The sequence below is a fragment of the Glycine soja genome, chromosome 3 (assembly GCF_004193775.1).
Source record: "Glycine soja cultivar W05 chromosome 3, ASM419377v2, whole genome shotgun sequence".
In the NCBI taxonomy this organism is placed as follows: Eukaryota; Viridiplantae; Streptophyta; class Magnoliopsida; order Fabales; family Fabaceae; genus Glycine; species Glycine soja.
In genome coordinates, this window is record NC_041004.1 from 6,299,379 (window position 1) to 6,317,690 (window position 18,312).

At 45.2% G+C, this 18,312-nt stretch overlaps 1 pseudogene; it reads left to right on the forward strand.

Moving 5' to 3' along the window:
• LOC114404877 overlaps positions 1-18,312 on the forward strand; it is a 103,265-nt pseudogene that overhangs the window by 12,447 nt on the left and 72,506 nt on the right.

Below are 18,312 nucleotides of genomic sequence, written 5' to 3' on the forward strand. Positions count from 1 at the left end.
CTACTTTGAAATTCGAACTATAATGATCTTTTAATTCGTTCCTAAAGATAGATCTTCTTATCTCTTGCTAACTGCACAATAATCTGTTAAAGATATAACAGATTTATATGTCCAGTATTTTCGGGCCAGATGTCGGGACATCGTATCCGACATCTTGGATCCTGCAGCTTCAATGCTTCACTTGACTTTTATCTTGCATTGTACAGCAATTCCAGTATTCTCGAGCAGGATGTCAGGACATTGTATCCGACATCGTGGATCCTTCAACTTCAATTCATCACTTGACACTTTATCTTGCCTTGTGCATTGTGCAGCCCGATCTTATTCGTTGACATAACGTTGGACATCATGTGCAGCAACTCCAGCTTTCCTTCATTGTCTAAGTGCTTATGTTTTAACAAAATCTTAGCCAACCTTTTTAAACTCAGTAGTGCTAAGCACTAACAAAATTCATAACATGTATGAAGGGGAAAAGTGAAGATTGCTGCTAAAGAGATAAACATCTTCGTGAAACGTTGGGCAGAGGCACTTCGTGAGGCTGCTAGTATCTCAGGGATTGTAGTCCTAAATTCCAGGTAATGAAACACTTCTGCCTTCTCACATTTCTTCATCTAACACTCAACATTTTTTAATACTTCAAATGTTTATGTACGAGATAGTACCGTAATTGTACAAATTTTAAATTGGCTATCAACCAAATTAATCAACCGTCATTTCTAATTTTTTTTCCTCGTTACTTTTATTATTCAGAGGTCACATTTAAAGCATTTTATAGAAAAGGGAAATATTTAGAAGATGGAAAGAGAGTTAATATACATGACAGATTAGCAGAGTAAGACTAATTATGGCAATTTAGTGTTTATAAAACAATATAAAAAAATTTAGGTTAAATAAATATTTCCTATTATTGAACTAAAGCAAGGTTGCCAAAGGTAATAACATCTGATTCTAAAAGAGCCAAAATCTGGTGAGGAGCGTCCTTGAGCCAGTACATTTCAACAAAATTAAAAGCTAACATAGCTAATTTATCAGCCACTAAATTCCCTTTCCTCTTTGTGAAACTAAAGGCATATTTCTCCTTGTGTTCGTAAGAGCTTCACAATCCTTTAGAATTTCTGCTTGGTAAGACAAATCTGTAGAATAAAGAGAAAGTAGAGATATGAAGAGTGGATAATTTTATTCCGAATAATATGAGGCCTTTTATAGGCAAACATTATATCAAATTATTATAAAAGAGAGAAAACCAACAGTTGTAACATATATTCTAATAATAAATATGATTATTAGCCATTAAAAGAGCGATTACAAAGGTTATAGAATATAAAAAGCCAACAAACCCTCCCTTAAACTAAAAGTTTGCAAACTATCAATTTAATGAGATTCATTAAGCATGCAGACTCCAAGCAAATTCCTTAGCTTCTGAAATGCAGACAACTTCAATGGTTTGGTCATGATGTCAGCAATTTGCTCTTCACTCTTGCAGTAGATAAGATCAATAATTCCTTCATTTGATAGGTCCCTTAATAAATGAAATCTCACATCTATGTGCTTGCTTCTTCCATGCATAATAGGATTCTTTGACAACTTTATGGTGGAACTATTATCACAATAGATGAAAGTTGGACCTTGTTGCTTGAAGTGAACTTCTTCAAGAATATTCCTTAGCCAAATTTCTTGGCAAGCACATGCTGAAGCTGCTACAAATTCTGCTTCTATTATGGATAAAGTGATAATAGGCTGCTTCCGTGATGACCAACAGATCATTGTTGACCCCATCATAAAAACATAGCCAAAAGTACTTTTTCTATCATCTGAATCTCCAGCATAATCACTATCAGTGAATCCCAATAGATTAAACTTTTCACCTCTTCTATAAAACAACTCAAATTCTCTTGTTCCTTGTGTCATACCCTAATTTCGTCCGGGGACCATCTGTTTGTTGGGATTCGACCCTCGTTTGACCACTTTGAGGTACTTGATACCCATTGTTAGGCAATCCGTGAAGTTCCATGACATGCCGGAAGTCAAAAGGAAGCATTGTTGCACAATCCGTGAAGTTTTGTGACATGCCGGAAGTCAAAAGGAAGCATTGTTGCACAATCTGTGAAGTTTCGTAACATTCTGGAAGCCAAAGAAGGGATGATTATGTAATCCGTAAGGTTTTGTGACATTACGGAAAGAAAACAAGTATCGTTATGTAATTCGTAAAGTTCCGTAATGTTACGGAAAAAGAATCAGCAAAAAAAGGTAGGGGGTGTATTTAGTAAACAAGGGGGTACAAATAGCAATCAAACTCACTTGGGCCTTCCAGGATCTTCCAACAGAAGGCGGTGCCTTCTGGTGGAAGCAACCCAGCTCGCCTGGGTGAGCTGGGTGGCAACCACCTCCCTCTTTTCCCCTATAAATAGGGGAAGGAGGGCAAAACAAAAATTTTCAACCCTCCTGGTATCTGAGAATCACTTAAAATTAGTGAGAAAAATTGTTTCCGTGAAGAAAATCCAAGCCGAGACGCTTCCGAGATGTTTCCGTGGGTGATTTCGCGAAGATTTTCCACCGTTCTTCATCGTTCTTTGTTCGTTCTTCATCGTTCTTTGGTCTTCAACCGGTAAGTTCCCCAAATCGAACTTTTCAATTCATTCTATGTGTCCTTAGTGGTCCCCACTTGTTTCGCGTGCTTTTATTTTTATTTCATTTACTTTCCGTACCCCCTTTTGACGTGCTTTAGTCATTTATTTAAGTCATTTTTCTCGCCTAATCAAAAAATAAAATAAATTTCCACCGTTCATTTGAATTGTAACATCTTTTAATTTATGTTAAAATGAAATCCGACCGTTCGGTCATGCCGTAACCACGTTTAAAACCAAAAAAGAGGCAAAATAATAATATAATATAAAAAAATATCTTTTAATAAAATAATAAAAAAAATTAATCGGACGTTTTTCTTTAGGATTTTTCTTTCTTAATCGAATTGACTAATAAGTCAAGTGAAACTAAGGCTAAAATCAATTCATAAATCAAACTTTTGTCATCACCTAAAAAAGCCATTTTTAAGGTCCAACGCCTTGAAATGGTCTTTTCCGCTTTTATTGGTTAAAACCTGGATTTCTAAAGCCTAGAATCAACAGGTAGCTTTGTCACCTCTTTCAAAAAAAAAACAAGAGATCATTAATGGTCAAATGCCTTAATGTTTTTTCTCCTTTCAAAAGAATCGAAAGATTGTTTAATGGTCCAACGTCTTAAATGACCTTTCATTCAAATCAAAAATATATCTTGCGAAAAAGGATAAAAATAATTTAACCAACGTTTAGTTCTCAAAGAACTAAGTAGGTCTGATTTCCTTACCACAATGAGGAGTATGTAGGAGCAAGGGAAACACCCTTATCGACCACAAAAAGATAAAAAAATATAAAAAGCATAAAAAGACATAAAAAGCGTAAAAGGAAACATAAAACAAATTGAAGTCATGTTTGCACATTTGATTAAAGGCTGCCGTCCCTTGTGACGGACGCGTGGGGTGCTAATACCTTCCCCGTGCGTAAATACAACTCCTGAACCTTTCACTTAAAGTTTGTAGACCACGTCTTTTCCGATTTTTCCGACGTTTTCCTTGAATAAATGTTGGTGGCGACTCCGCGCGTAATCCTTCCGTGGAAGACGCACCCGTGAGTCTCGCGTCGCCCTCCCGCCGAAGGGTAGGTTGCGATAGTTGGCGACGAGGGCACGGAGCAAACACACTGCGTTCCATTTTTCACAGTGCCATGCATGTAGTCAAATGTCGTGTACCCTTTTGATTATAGTGGTTTGTAGATATTGTCGTATTATGTACATCCCCGTGTTGTGCCTTTCGCATATGCATCATGCACGGGTTTCGTCTTGATCCCTTCTCTTTGGCAAACCAACGGAAGGTCCGCGTCACCTTCTTAAATACATACGTCGGGCGTCATGCTGCCCCAAAACGTTGTATCTAAGAAGGAGACAATTTCCCAGGCTCCCGCATTCATAAAATTGCGTCTGTGTCATATGCATTTCTTCATGCATTCATCCATTCCACCCATGATAGATGTTGGAGTTTTGATTCGCACTGGGTTTTGTTTCACTTTAGTAAAACATGGGAACAAATCAAACTGGAAAAAGATTCTATCAAGTCAAGATTAAGGGCCTAGATGTCACCAGCCTTAAGGAGTTGGGGCGGTTGATGGACCTCTCCAAATGCAAACCTTCCGCAAGGCGTACGGAAATATTTTAGATTTGACCATAGCAGAGATATTCACGGAAGCCGTTGTATCACTCGCCCAATACTATGACCAGCCTTTGAGATGCTTCACGTTTGGAGACTTCCAATTAGTACCGACTGTTGAAGAATTTGAGGAGATTCTAGGATGTCCTCTTGGGGGAAGAAAACCATATCTTTTCTTCGGGTTTCTTCCCTCCTTGAGCAAGATCGCAGTTGTGGTCAGGGATTCGGCAAGAGAGTTGGATCGTGTAAAGCAAACTCGAAATGGCGTAGTGGGCCTACCATGGAAGTACTTAGAAGGCAAGGCAAGGGATATGGCGAATCAAGAGGAGTGGGTCCCGTTTATGGACGTATTAGCATCACTAATCTTTGGGGTTGTCCTCTTTCCAAACGTGGACGGTTTGGTGGACCTAGCCGCAATTGACCGTTTCCTTGCATATCACCATAGCAAAGAAAGCCCGGTGGTAGCTGTCTTGGCGAACGTATTTGATACATTTGACCGAAGGTGCGAGAAGAGTAGCGCATGGATCATCTGTTGCTTGCCCGCTCTTTGTGTATGGTTGGTTTCGCACCTGTTCCAACAAGACATAAGGCATCCATGTCCGCTCCGAAGCCATCACTCGTGTGTCGAAAAGAGAAGAGTAGATTGGGACCAACTCTTGGCTGGGATAGGAGGTAGAACAATCAGCTGGTTTCCTCGATGGAAGGAAGGAAGGGAGGGAGTCATTTTCTCAAGTGGGGAGTACCCAAACATTCCGTTGATAGGGACGAGGGGTTGTATTAACTACAATCCCGCACTTTCTATAAGACAGTTAGGGTACCCCATGAGGGGAGCACCGATGGAAGAGAGCCTCTCTCCTTTCCTTGTGAGAGATTTCGGTGCGCAAAGTTTCAAGATTATACAAAGAGTCCATAAGGCATGGGAAAGCCCGTTAAGGAAAGATAAAAAACTTAGGGGCATTCGTAATGGCATCATCAGTGGTTATCATGAATGGCTGAAAGTTTGTACACGAGGGTTAGATTGGCTCTCCAAGTTAAAGATTATCGACGAAGAGAACTTCGAAGCTCCGGAAGAGGATGAAGAAGTCCGAGCTCTAAAAACAGAACTAGGAAAAGCAAGACTTGCCAAAGAAAAATTCAAGTTGGTCGCTACAGACGTCTGGAAAGAGTGTGTCGGGTTATGAGAAGAAAGTTCAGCTATCGCAAGAGCCCTTGAACAAGAAACCAAGAGGGCTCGCAAAGAAGAGCATGGCCGTGACAAATTCTATGGGGCTTTGTGGGGCAGCAACAGTGAGCTCAAGCTTCGAAGGGAAGAGAGAGACCAATCATGAGCACATAACATGGTCTTGAAAGAGGAGTTAGCTGTTTGCTCAAGGTCCAAAAGAAACTTGTCTCAGCGTTTATGTGAGACAGAGACCAACAAGTTAGCCATCGTCAGCAAGTACCAAGAAGAACTAAATCTAGCCACGACCCACGAGCATAAAGTGGCAGATGGGTATGCCCAAGTGTACGCGGAAAATGAGGCTAGAGGAAGGGTGATTGACTCGTTACATCAAGAGGCAACAATGTGGATGGACCAATTTGCTCTTACCTTGAACGGGAGTCAAGAACTTCCCCGATTGCTAGCCAAGGCCAAAGCAATGGCGGACACCTACTCCGCCCCCGAGGAGATCCACGCACTTCTCAGCTATTGTTAGCATATGATAGACTTAATGACCCATATAATTAGAAACCGCTAGGAAGTTTATATTGTCGCTCAGATCTTGACTAGTTATAACTTTCTGAATAAAATGAGTTTATCCCATGTTTTTACTCCAAAAGATCAGTGCGAATCAAATCACTCTCGCATTTTATCTCTAGCATGCATTCATTTTTCGTTACCTACTCCTCACGTTTGGTTTTTTAGGAAAAACGCTATAACTAAACATGCCCCAAGGCATCCCTATCGCACCAGATCCAAATCTAGGACGATGGGTGACCAAGAGGAGACACAAGAACAGATGAAAGCCGACATGTCGGCTTTGAAAGAGCAAATGGCTTCCATGATGGAGGCCATGTTAGGAATGAGACAACTCATGGAGAATAACATGGCCACCGCTGCCGCTGTTAGTTCGGCTGCCGAAGCAGACCCAACTTTCCCAGCTACCGCACACCATCCTCCCCCAAACGCGGTAGGACGAGAAAAGAGCACAGTAGGGCACATCAGCAACCCCCATTTGGGATACAACCGAGTGGCTTACCCATATGGACTACCACCTAATTACACGCCACCAGTCATGCGTGATGACGCGGGTCATGTCCCTTCCCCCGTCCTTGAAGGGGAGCCTCCTCGACAGCCTGATGAGGTTCACGAGGATCATTGAGAGTATGCCCAAGGGGACGTCGATTTCTACCCCCCGGTCCCCGTCGAGGGGCCGGCGCCCAACACATTGCCTCAGCACAACCTCACAGCACAACCGATATTCTTATCCACAGAGGGACCACCCCAGGCGGCGGAAGAAAGAAGGAAACTCGATCTCATCGAGGAGAGATTGAGAGCCGTTGAAGGCTTTGGCGACTATCCGTTCGCGGACATGGTGGATCTTTGTTTGGTACCGGACGTCGTCATCCCCCCAAAATTCAAGGTACCTAATTTCAACAAGTACAAAGGGACGACTTGTCCTAAGAACCATCTCAAGATATATTATCGCAAGATATGGGCGCATTCTAGGGATGAAAAGTTGTTAATGCACTTTTTCCAAGATAGCTTGGCTGGAGCCGCGGTCATTTGGTACACTAATCTGGAACCTTCCCGCATCTGTACTTGGAAGGATCTGATCACTGCCTTCCTTAGGCAATATTAGTACAATTCCGATATGGCTCCGATCGCACTCAGTTGCAGAACATGGTTAAGAAGGAAGGTGAGACCTTTAAAGAGTACGCCTAGCGGTGGAGGGACCTGGCAGCACAAGTGGCCCCTCCCATGGTCGAAAGGGAGATGATTACCATGATGGTAGACACCTTGCCAGTGTTTTACTATGAGAAGTTGGTAGGCTACATGCCTTCCAGCTTCGCGGACTTGGTATTCGCTGGGGAGAAAATCGAAGTAGGTTTGAAGAGAGGGAAGTTCGATTACGTCTCCTCCACAAGTACCAATGCTAGGAGGATCTGGGCAACTGGGGCAAAAAGGAAGGAAGGAGATACCCATGCCATCACTTCGGCGCCCGCATGGGTCAAGCCACCGCAGACCTCTCATGGTACCCATCAGTACGCGCAACATCACCCGAGCTTCTCAGCTCGCGCCGGGAACTCTTCCAATTCAGCACCCGTACAGCCTAGAGCGCCCGCCCCCATCCAGAGGGAGGCCCCTAAGCTCCGGCTCCAACCACGACTCGCCCGGCCGGCAATGACCACTTTGGCACCGATTCCAACGCGATGAGGAACTTTCCCCCGAGGCCAATTCTAGAATTCACCCCGATCCCAATGACGTACGAAGACCTCTTGCCGTCCCTCATCGCCAACCAGATGGTTGTGATATCTCCCGGGAAGATCTACCAACCTCCTTTCCCAAAGTGGTATGACCCTGACGCAACTTGCACATACCAAGGGAAAACCCTGGGCCACTCCACCGAAAAATGCATGTCCTTAAGTACAGGGTCCAACATTTGATAGACGCCGGATGGCTGATGTTTCAAGAGGACCGGCCCAACGTGAAAACAAACCCGCTCGCCAATCATGGAGGGGGAGTAGTTAATGCCATCGAGTCGGGTAGGCCGTGCAGGTCCAAGCCTTTGAAGAACGTGACGACCCCTCGGAGGTTTATCTACGAGGCCCTACAAAAGGGGGGCGTAATTCCCCACGGTGGGCATGAAGAGGATTCCTGTTTGTTGCATCCCGGCGAGCTACATAACATGGAAACATGTTTAGCAGTGGAGAACCTTTTGCAACAAATGATAGATCGAGGCCGGTTGGAAGTTGGCGATGAGGGGAGTGAAGAGTAGCATATATTTATGCAGTCCATAGATGAGAGAAGTTTTGGAAGGCCTAAGCCTTTGGTGGTATATTTCACCAGAGACGCAGCTCCCCAAATGCCCCGACACCTCTCGGTAGTTAAACATGTTCCGTTTCCGTACCAAAACAGCCACGCAGTTCCGTGGAGGTAAGCGCCTCCAAGTGAAAGGAAGGAAGAGGCCACCGACATCAGCTCGTTGTCAGCCAAAGTGACCAATATCACGGGGCTAAGCGGCGTGACCCGCAGCGGTCGTGTGTTTGCACCCTCTAACCTGCCGACACAACCCACAAATGATAAAGGGAAGGCAAAAATAACGAAAGGACAGGATGACAAAATAATCCCCACTTCGAGCGAGGATATTCCAGTGAAAGGTCTTCCGAAGAAAAAGGATGGCTGTGACAAGAAAGAAGTATTGCTAGAGGAGGCAGGTGAGTTCCTCCGCATTATTCAGCAAAGCGAGTTCAAGGTCATTGAGCAGCTCAACAAAACCCCGGCCAGGGTCTCTCTTTTGGAACTGCTCATGAGCTCTGAGCCTCATCGGGCTTTGCTGGTAAAGGTCTTGAACGAAGCTCATGTAGCCCAAGATATCTCTGTAGAAGGCTTTGGAGGACTCGTCAATAACATCACCGCCAACAACTATCTCGCCTTATCTGAAGAAGAAATCCCTGCCGAGGGGAGAGGGCATAACAGGGCTTTGCATGTATCAGTCAAATGCATGGACCACGTCGTGGCCAAGGTGCTCATCGATAACGGTTCCATTTTAAACGTAATGCCCAAAAGCACGTTGGAGAAATTACCGTTTAACACTTCCCATCTAAAACCAAGTTCCATGGTGGTTCGTGCCTTCGATGGCACCCGCCGAGAGGTTAGGGGAGAGATCGACCTCCCTGTACAGATAGGCCCCCATACCTGTCAGGTTACCTTTCACTCGGTGGGAGTCGTTCCCTCTACACTCCGCCAAAACCTGAAGTTTGTAGTAGAGGGGAATTTGGTTATTGTGTCGGGCGAGGAAGACATCTTTGTAAGTTGCCCATCCTCTATGCCATATGTGGAAGCCGCGGAGGAGTCATTAGAAACAGCCTTCCAATCTTTTGAGGTAGTAAGCATTGCCTCCGTAGATTCCTTCTCCGGGCAACCTTGCCTGTCCGATACGGCGATGATGGTAGCCCGGGTGATGTTGGGGAATGGTTACGAGCCCGGAATGGGTTTAGGCAAGAACAACGGAGGAAAAACCAGCCTGATAAGCACCAGAGGAAACCGTGGGAAGTTTGGGTTAGGCTATAAACCTACACAGGCGGACATAAGAAAAAGTGTTGCAGGAAGGAAGAGCGGAAGCCAAGGCTCGCAATTGGGATGAATAGTCGAAGGAGGCCCGCCTTGCCACATCAGTAGGAGCTTTATAAGCGCTGGTCTAGGACACGAAGGCCAAGTCGTTGCGATATGCGAAGATGATTCTCTGAGTGGGTCGAATTTGGTACGACCATGCCCTCCTGGTTTCCGACTAGGAAATTGGCGAGTGGAGGAGCGCCCGGACATTTACGCGACAAGCATAATGTAACCCTTTGTGGCTTTTAAACTCTATGGTTGGGCCTAGGCTTTAGAGTTTCCTTTTGTTAAGGCATTATGTCTTTTGTTCCTGAATTTATAATATAAAGATCTTTCTTCATCTGCTCCTACGTCTCTACCCATTCCCATTCATTTGCATGTTTATTTCTTTACGTTTAAAATGCCAGATCCGACGACGAGTCCCTCAAAGGTACTAATACTTGGGACCCGACCATCGATTTCAAGCAAGAAACAGATTAGACGGAGGGTGAAGAGGACGAAGATGTGGGACTTCCCTCAGTGTTGGAGAAGATAGTCACCCATGAGGACCAAGAGATGGGGCCTCATCAAGAAGAGACGAAACTAGTGGACTTAGGAACTGGCAGTGGGAAAAAGGAAGTAAAGATAGGCACGGGTATGACCGCACCCATCCATGAAGAATTGATAGCCCTGCTAAAAGACTACCAAGACATCTTTGCTTGGTCGTACCAAGATATGCCCGGTTTGAGTTCTGAAATCTTACAACACAAATTACCTCTAAATCCTGAGTGTTCCCCGGTAAAACAAAAACTGAGGAGGATGAAGCCCGAGACATCCTTGAAAATAGAAGAAGAGGTAAAGAAACAATTTGACGCTGGTTTTTTGGCTGTCGCTCAGTACCCAGAATGGGTTGCCAACATTGTACCAGTCCCTAAGAAGGATGGGAAGGTGCGAATGTGTGTGGATTATCGGGACCTGAATCGAGTCAGTCCCAAAGACAATTTTCCTCTGCACACATCGATATCCTCGTGGATAATACAACCAATTTCGCTTTGTTTTCCTTCATGGATGGGTTCTCCGGTTACAATCAGATAAAGATGGCGCCGGAGGATATGGAAAAAACTACCTTCGTCACTCTATGGGGGACGTTCTGTTATAAGGTGATGTCCTTTGGACTCAAGAACGCCGGGGCAACTTATCAACGGGCTATGGTGGCTTTGTTCCATGATATGATGCACCGAGAAATTGAGGTCTATGTGGATGACATAATTGCCAAGTCTAAGACTGAGGAGGAATACCTTGTCAACCTGCGGAAGTTGTTTGAAAGGCTTAGGAAATATCAATTGAGGTTAAACCCCGCTAAGTGTACCTTCGGGGTCAAGTCAGGGAAGTTGCTAGGTTTCATCGTAAGCCAGAAAGGGATAGAGGTGGACCCCAAAAAGGTGAAAGCCATCCTTGAGATGCCGAAACCCCGTACCGAGAGGCAGGTCCGAGGTTTCCTGGGACGTTTGAATTATATTGCTAGATTGATATCACAGTTCACCGCTATTTGTGAGCCGTTGTTCAAACTCTTACGCAAAAACCAATCCGTCTGTTGGAATGAGGATTGTCAAGAGGCATTTGGGAGGATCAAAAAGTGTCTCATAAACCCTCCTATGCTTATGCCGCCAGTACCCGGAAGGCCTTTCATCTTGTATATGACAGTTTTAGACGAATCGATAGGATGTATGTTGGGGCTGCATGACGAGTCCGGGAAGAGAGAGTTTGTTGTCTACTACTTGAGTAAGAAGTTCACGGCCTATGAAATGAACTACTCCCTGCTCAAAAGAACGTGTTGTGCGTCCCACCGTCTAAGATAATACATGCTGAGCCATACCACCAGGTTGATATCCAAGATGGACCCGGTTAAGTACATCTTTGAGAAGCCTGCTCTCACAGGGCGGATCGCCCGGTGGCAGGTTTTGCTATCCGAGTTCGACATAGTCTACGTCACCCAAAAGGTGATAAAAGGAAGCGCCTTGGCAGATTATTTGGCTCAGCAGCCTCTCAACGACAATCAACCCATGCATCCCGAATTCCCGGATGAGGACATCATGGCCTTGTTTGAGGAAAAGCTAGATGAGGATTGGGACAAGTGGATCGTGTGGCTTGATGGAGCGTCAAACGTTCTAGGCCATGGCGTTGGAGTAGTATTGGTCTCTCCAGAAAATCAATGTATACTTTTCACAGCCAGGCTGGGGTTTGACTGCACCAACAATATGGCTGAGTATGAAGCGTGTGCCCTGGCCGTCCAGGCGGCAATTGACTCCAATGTCAAGCTACTCAAGGTGTACGGGGACTCAGCACTGGTGATCCACTAGCTGAGAGAGGAATGGGAAACTAGAGACCCCAAGTTGATACCCTACCAATCCTATATCAAGGAATTGGCTGGTTCCTTTGATGAGATCTCCTTCCATCACGTTCCCCGGGAGGAAAATCAAATGGCGGATGTGCTTGCCACTTTGGCATCCATGTTCCAGCTAACACCGCACGGGGACCTACCGTACATTGAGTTCTGGTGTCGTGGCAGACCCGCACATTGTTGTCAGGTGGAAGAGGAACGGGACGGTAAGCCTTGGTATTTTGATATCAAGCGGTACGTTGAAAGCAAAGAGTACCCACCGGAGGCTTCTGACAATGACAAAAGGACATTGAGGAGATTGGCGGCCGGTTTCTACATGAGCGAAAGCATACTATACAAGAGAAACCATGACATGACCCTCCTGCGATGCATGGATGCCAAAGAGGCGAACCACATGATCGAGGATGTCCACGAGGGTTCGTTTGGAACGCACGCCAATGGGCATGCTATGGCTAGGAAGATCCTTAGAGCAGGTTACTTCTGGCTCACCATGGAAAGCGATTGCTGCACCCATGTAAGGAAATGCCATAAATGTCAAGCGTTCGCAGACAATGTCAATGTTCCGCCACATCCTTTGAATGTCATGTCCGCCCCTTGGCCTTTTTCCATGTGGGGGATAGACGTCATAGGGGCCATCGAACCCAAGGCTTCGAACGGTCATCGCTTCATTCTCGTGGCGATAGATTATTTTACCAAATGGGTCGAAGCGGCTTCCTACACCAATGTCATGAGGAGTGTGGTGGTCAGATTCATAAAGAGGGAGCTGATTTGTCGGTACGGACTCCCTAGGAAGATCATTACCGACAATGGCACCAATCTGAATAACAAAATGATGCAGGAAATGTGCGTGGATTTCAAAATCCAGCATCACAATTCCACGCCCTACCGACGAAAGATGAATGGAGCCGTGGAAGCAGCCAATAAGAATATTAAGAAAATTATTCAGAAGATGACAGTATTGTACAAAGATTGGCATTAGATGTTGCCTTTTGCCCTGCATGGATACCGAACTTCAGTACGAACTTCTACTGGGGCAACACCATACTCCTTGGTTTATGGGATGGAAGTGGTACTCCCGTTTGAGGTAGAGGTCCCTTCCCAGAGGATACTAGCGGAATCAGGCCTAGAAGAATCAGAGTGGGCTCAAACACGCTACGACCAACTCAACCTTATTGAAGGTAAGCGCTTAACGGCCATGAGCCATGGGCGCCTGTATCAACAAAGGATGAAGAACGCGTTCGACAAGATGGTGCGCTCGCGCAAGTTCCATGAGGGGGACCTTGTGCTGAAAAAGATGTCCCACGCTGTTAAAGATAATCGAGGGAAGTGGGCCCCAAACTACGAAGGGCCTTTCATTGTAAAAAAAGGCTTTTTCTGGAGGGGCCCTGGTGCTTACCAACATGGATGGCGAGGAACTACCTTCACTCGTGAACTTCGATGTTGTCAAGCGATACTATGCTTAGGATTTGGGGCAATTGAGGAAGTCGCTGCATGTTCTTTTATTTTTGTGTGTTCTTCTTGGTTTCCCCCAGGGATTCCTATCCACTGTAATTTTCTTGTCACAGTCTTTTAAAAGAAGAGAACATGGGATTGAGGCTTCAGTCCTCACTTTGTTCTTTAAACCATGCGCAGTTTTTTATAACCTGAGCCTTTTCGCTCAGTCCATGGGATGCCCCAAGCGCTTAATTAAAACTGAACCTGATCAGCTTTCACTAAAAAGATTATTGCATTTGAAAATGCTCATGCATACGCATACGCATGCATATTTTGTTATCTTATGACAGGAGCAGAATCGTCTTAGGCAGTGGTCAAATGCCGGGATGGGGCTAAAGGCAGAAACCAATCAAGGTAAGACGGTAACGCGGCCACAGTTTGTTGCGCGATGTCGTTTCCTACTTTCAAGTACTTAGGGATGGACACAAGTAGAGGCTAGGATCACGATCAATAGATCGTCATCTCATGCCCAGCACTGGACAAGCGGGAAGCGTAGCTGGGGGACAACCTAGTATCCTTTAAACTCCCAGTAATTATTACTGTTGCGTCTTTAAAGTAAATATCGGATGCCTTATCTACCCAAAAGGGGGTTCGAGTAAGCGAACGCCGACCCGTAGAGAGCGCATACTTGTGTCTTCCCCCCCCAAAAAAACTAATATATATACAGGTTAGCTCGCCTGGGCGAGCACCCTTGCACCTGGAAACATAAAAACGAGGGAAGGGGAGTTTTTCTCCACCCAAAACTCTCCCCCCTCATTCTAAAAACGCAAACACCCACGGGATTTGCGGATTTTCACCCCTAGGCCACCATTTTTGCGCTTTTGCTTCCATTCTTAGTGTTTTTGGTCACTCCATACAAGTAAGTGCACTATCCTTTGGATTTTAGCTTTCCATTGATGCCTTTTATGCTTTGGATGGTTTATAATTTGGCCAATTCCGTGAGACAATTTGGGGAAAATTTGTGCTTTGTTTCTTTGAATTGAGGGGTTGTAGGGGATAGCCTTAGGCCTAGGTTGTGTTATGAAATAATGGGGCAAGCCATATTGCCTCTATTCCCTTGTTATTGGCACCCAAAAGTGCGCCCACCAAGTGCTCGGTGAAATGCCTCAATGACATTTAGGCATGGTTTTGTGAACTTTGGATTGTGGGGCTGATTTTTGTGTAAATGGACAGCATGTAGAGGTTAAAATAAGTGCCCAAATTAAGGACTTAGACCTAGGAATCCAAGCCTTTGGTTTTGAGTGCAAGAAAGCATAAAAATGAAGGCATTGTGATAGGGATTTCCCTTTAGGCCAGCGGCTGATTTTTGGGGATGCACCATGATGTTTGCCTAGTTGTTTGAGAATGTTGTTCATCATGCACATATAGATGTAGAACAGGTGGCAAAATACCTCACAAGATATGTGTATGTTGCATGTAGATAGCAAAAAGATACCTCACCAAAAACCTTGTTGAATTGAAATGTAATTTGAGTAGCAAGATACTTGAATACGCATGAAATGTAATTTCTTTAGTAGCAAAGATTCTTTGAATATGCATGTGTACAAATTTGGCAAAGACATGTATGTATATGAGCTTGGGTAGCAAGAATATTTCAAGTATGCATGTGTATAAGTTTAGCAAAGAAATGCATGTATGTGATTTGGGTAGCAAAATACTTTGAATACGGGCATATGTAATTTTGGCACAATACCTTGAGCATGCATATATGAATTCTTTTCAAAAGAATATGTGTGGGATATAGGTAGCTAGAATGTTTTGAATATCCTTGTATATTGATATAGATAGCAGGATATTTTGCGCGTATACACGTTCATAAATGTTCTTCTTCAGGGAAATGTGTGCACAAGTTTGTTCTAAGTCAAAAAGATTAGTATGCCATTTTTGCTTTAAAATGGAATTTCCTTGTAAATTAACTTTTCAAACGTTTGTCAACCGGAAATGGCTCCGAAAAAGCTTTCCATGAAGAGGTCTAGGAGAGACGCCGCGACGGAAGGGTCCAGTGCCGCCCCCGAGTTTGATGGCCACCGTTTCCGGAGCGCCGAGCACCAGCAGCGCTTCGTGGCCATCAAAGGATAGTTGTTCCATAGAGAGAGGCACATCCAACTCAGGGAGGATGAGTATACAAATTTTCAGGAGGAGATAGCTCGCAGTCATTGGACGTCGCTGGTGACTCCCATGGCTAAGTTTGACCCTGAGGTAGTCCTGGAGTTTTATGCTAATGCTTGGCCCACAGAGGAGGGAGTGCGAGACATGTGTTCATGGGTGAGGGGTCAGTGGATTCCCTTTGACACAGATGCCTTCAGCTAGTTCCTGGGTGACCCGCTAGTGTTGGAGGAAGGCCAGCAGTGCGAGTTCAGCCAGAGGAGGAATAGGGCCAACGGGTTCGATGAGGAGGCCATTGCCCAGCTGTTATGCACACCGGGACAAGATTTCGCCCGGACCGCTATAGGGAGGCGGGTGCGGATCATGCGCACCAGCATGACCACCTTGACCCAGACGTGGATGACATTGCTGCTCAACAATGTCTTGCCTAGCGATCATAACCCCGATCTCCCTCTGCTGAAGTGTCAGTTGGTGTATGCCATCCTGACACGGATGAGCGTCCACGTGGCCCAGGTGATTGCTGACGCCATCTATTTGTTTGCAGGTATGCCACCCACCAGGCACCCTCTAGACCCGGATAAGTCTAACAGGGCCCTGGGGTTTTCGGCATTGATCACGGGCCTATGCCAGTCATTCGGGGTTCCCGTCACCCCTAGTAAGGTGATCCGACCGTCGATCACCCGGGCCTTCATCGAGAAGTATTGCATGCCTAGGAAGGCGCAGGGTGATGCACCTCAGGCCGCAGACGCAGCACCACCACCTCATCAGGCCGATCCCGCTGGATCGCTAAGCATGGAGCGTTATCTACAGCACTTGGTTCGCCAGCAGGCGGCCAACCACTTGGGGCAGGTGCAGATACATGAGGGTCTCTACCGATTCAGCCTCAGTCAGTAGGGGCAGGGTTTCGCTCCTTTTGCGTGCCCTACTCCAGAGCTGTTTGGGGTTGAAAAAAAGAAAAGAAAGTTCCCGATCAAAGAATCGGAAGAAAGCAAAAAGAGAAAATTCCCAATCAAAGAGTGGGAGAAAGCAAAAACACAAGAGAAAGAAAATTCCCAATCAAGGATCGGAAGAAAACAAAAGAAATGTGCAGAAAGGTCTTTGGACCAGACAATATCTGAACAATACAGAATTGTCACCAAAGTAAACATGAAAAGAAAGGAAACCACGACCTAAAGTGGTCCTCTCCCATTGATTGCCAACTAAAATCCTATGCATCGGTGACTTGTTCACCTCACACTAAACAAAAACAGAAAAGGAAAAGGCCAAGAACACTCAAAGCCAAATTTCCCACAAGAAAACAAATCATTCCCAAGAAAAAGTCCTATTGATCCATGATCATGCATGTAATCTTCGGAATTAGGATGAAACACTTACCCGTGTGAGATTGATACACTTTGAGTGATTTTCTTCTATTTTTGTTGCACCCAGTGTTTCCTCTAAATGGTAATTTAGAAGCGAAATGCTAACATCCAAAATCTCATTTATGGTTACGAGAAAATTTCATCAGCATACTCTCCTTCCCCGGTAGACACATTGTTTTTCATCCGAAAAGCATATGTTGCTCTGATCAGTTGGAAGTTTTGTCTCTTTACTAAAGCATGTTCGCATTTTAGTAAAGAAAACACCGAGGCTATTTTAGTCTCACAAGTTCTCCAGAACTACGTAGGTCTGAGTTCCTCATTGAGGATACGTAGGAGCAAGAGCCTCGCTTTTGTCGGCCGCCCCACAATCTCTGTCATACTGGCCCTGAGGTCATGTGACATGCAGAGACAAATTATGGTCATTCCACACACCTTTTCGCCATCCAGAGGCGATCGTGTCAGATTGTGCGCAGAGACAAACTATGGTCATTCTGCGCCTTTCCGTCCAGGCTCGATCATGTCCGATGGCACGCAGAGACAAATTATGGTCATTTTGCGTCCTTTTGTCATCCAGAGGCGGCGAGCCCGATGACATGCAGAGACAAATTATGGTCATTCTGCTCACCTTTTCGCCATTAAGACACAATTGTGTCCAATGGCACACAGAGACAAATTATGGTCATTCTGCGCCTTTTGTCATCCAAAGGCGGCGAGCCTGATGACATGCGGAGAAAAATTATGGTCATTCCGCACACCTTTTCGCCATCCAGAGGCGATTGTGTCTGATGGCGCACAGAGACAAATTATAGTCATTCTGCGCCTTTCCATCCAGGCTCAATCGTGTTCGATGGCTCGCAGAGACAAATTATGGTCATTTTGCACCCTTTTGTCATCCAAAGGTGATCGTGCCCGATGACATGCGGAGACAAATTGTGGTCATCCACACGTTTTTTCTATCTGTAAGACTCGATGCTTGATAAATGCGCAGAGACAAATTATGGTCATTCAGCGCCCTTTGTCATTCAGGAGCAGCGAGTCGAGTGATAAACGTGTAGAGACAAATTATGGTCATTCTACGCCCTTTGTCATTCAAGAGCAGCAAGTCGAGTGATAAACGTGCAGAGATAAATTATGGTCATTATGCGCCCTTTGTCATTCAGGAGCAGCGAGTCGAGTGTTAAACGCGCAGACACAAATTATGGTCATTCTGCGCCCTTTGTCATTTAGGAGCAGTGAGTCGAGTGATAAACACGCAGAGACAAATTATGGTCATTCTGAGCCCTTTTTCATTCAGGGGCAGTGAGTCGAGTGGTGGGCGACGAAAAATTATGGTCATTTCGCACACCTTTTCGCCATCTAGAGGCGATCGTGTCCGATGGCACGCAGAGACAAATTATGGTGATTCTGCGCCTTGTGTCAA